This window comes from Octopus bimaculoides, chromosome 5, assembly GCF_001194135.2.
Source record: "Octopus bimaculoides isolate UCB-OBI-ISO-001 chromosome 5, ASM119413v2, whole genome shotgun sequence".
NCBI classification, from domain to species: domain Eukaryota; kingdom Metazoa; phylum Mollusca; class Cephalopoda; order Octopoda; family Octopodidae; genus Octopus; species Octopus bimaculoides.
Window position 1 is genome coordinate 33,684,900 of NC_068985.1, and position 2,040 is coordinate 33,686,939.

A 2,040-nucleotide genomic window follows, 5' to 3' on the forward strand; every position below is an offset into this window, starting at 1 on the left:
CTCTAGTTCTGACAGTAACTCAACAATTAGAGCAAGGTCATCAGCATAGAGGAGCTCCCAGGGGCATCCTGTCCTAAATTCCTCTGTTATTGCCTGGAGGACTATGATAAATAGGAGGGGGCTGAGGACTGAACCTTGGTGGACCCCTACCTCTAACTGGAATTCTTCACTGTACTCGTTGCCAACCCTCACCTTACTGACAGTGTCCCTGTACATGGCTTGCACAGCTCTTACTAACCATTCATCTATCCCTAGTTTCCTCATTGACCACCAGATAAGGGAGCAGGGGACCCTGTCAAAGGCTGGATGTCAATTATTAGTGACCTAGGAGAGAGAGAGAGTGTGGCATGGTAAAAAAAGTGCCAGTGACAAACAATCAAGACAGTGATGATAAGTGATTGATGTTAATGAAGGAATAACCTGAGGAAGAAGGATTATTGCTAACCGTGCAAGGGAGTAAATAAAAGAATGTATTAGATGCCAGCAGATTCAATACAATTTTCATTATTCAGGCAACATGACAAGAAAGTGAGGTGAGTTGAAAGAGATATGGATAGTGGTAGGGCGAGTGGTCTAAAGTTTTCCTTCCTTCATTTAATAGGTAGCATGGTTCAGCAAGCAGGAGAAAGGGTGGTGCTAGAGAGATGAGAAGTTATTAAATAGATAAGAAAGACAGCATATGAAGATGGAAAGCAGGTTCAAAATGGGCAAATTGCCCAGATGTAAATAGATATTATGCATCCCAGTCTCCATCACTTACTCAGCATTTCATGGTACATTTTGCCATGCTTTCGTGGCTAGTTAGCTCTTCTCAAAATATTGCACATTGTCAGTTGACAACAGGTCTTGGATTTTTGTGGTTTTCGTCACTGTTTACAATTACCTTTAAAACAATTTTTTAATGTATCATATAGATGTAATTTTTGACGCTGAATTCGAATTTGTTATTTATTCCAGAAAATTTTTTTAAATGTTACAGGTGTTCAAAGTTTGATAATTTTCAGAATTTTCAGCCAATCAGAAAACAGCACATTCTCTGCTTCTTCTATCATCAGGGAATGGTGGGCATCAGCATATCAAAACATTAAACTAAAATTGTTGAGTATGAGTTCCATCTGTTGCAAAAATTATAGAACATGTGGTGGTTACACTCCTTGTGCGCATGCACAGCATCTTTTGTTGCTATGGAAACAGAGTTCTTCGCAATCAGCTATAGAACACGTGGTGCTTCTTTGCTTTGGTTACTGTAGAAACAGACTTCTTCACCATGGTGATGTCTAGATACTCGCTTATGATTGGCTGAAATACCCAAATTTTGTAAATTTTAAAGATTAATAACTTTTTATTTTAATTATGGATTTATAGGAAAAATTAATTTCATTTTCATAACTAGTATACAAAACTTAATCCATGTATCAAATTTGAAAACAATTGGAACAAAATTGTAAACTGACGAAAACCACAAAGATCCCAGGTCTTTATTATCTCCTTTTATGAGATGCATTTCTTTATCCACCTGTCATTCTCTCATTCTCCATACACATTGTATGTCTGTATCTGTGTAGTCTTCTATCTTGTGCTTATTGTCTTTGTGCACAGACTGCTTATGAAGTCTATCTTCTATGTTAACCTGCCTGTGATCCTATTATGGATCCTTGTGCACCTATTTTTTACATTAGGTACACCATGTGAAATTTCTGACTATTCTTTCCTGCATGTTGACCAAGGCCATTTAAAGTGTTGGGCTGTGAGGTGGTATCAATAGGTTCCTGGACTCTATTACTCTTACTCTTTTACTTGTTTCAGTCATTTGACTGCGGCCATGCTGGAGCACTGCCTTTTAGTCGAGCAAATCAACCCCAGGACTTATTCTTTGGAAGCCTAGTACTTATTCTATCGATCTCTTTTGCCGAACCGCTAAGTTACAGGGACGTAAACACACCAGCATCGGTTGTCAAGCGATGTTAGGGGCCACAAACACACACAGACACATATATACATTATTTATACATATATATATATATATATATATATATATAT

The 2,040-nt window shown here is 37.8% G+C and overlaps 1 protein-coding gene across 3 annotated transcripts in view; it reads left to right on the plus strand.

Moving 5' to 3' along the window:
- Window positions 1-2,040, plus strand: part of LOC106869179 (beta-arrestin-1) — a 275,729-nt gene that overhangs the window by 246,331 nt on the left and 27,358 nt on the right. The gene's annotated exons all lie outside the window — the stretch shown is intronic.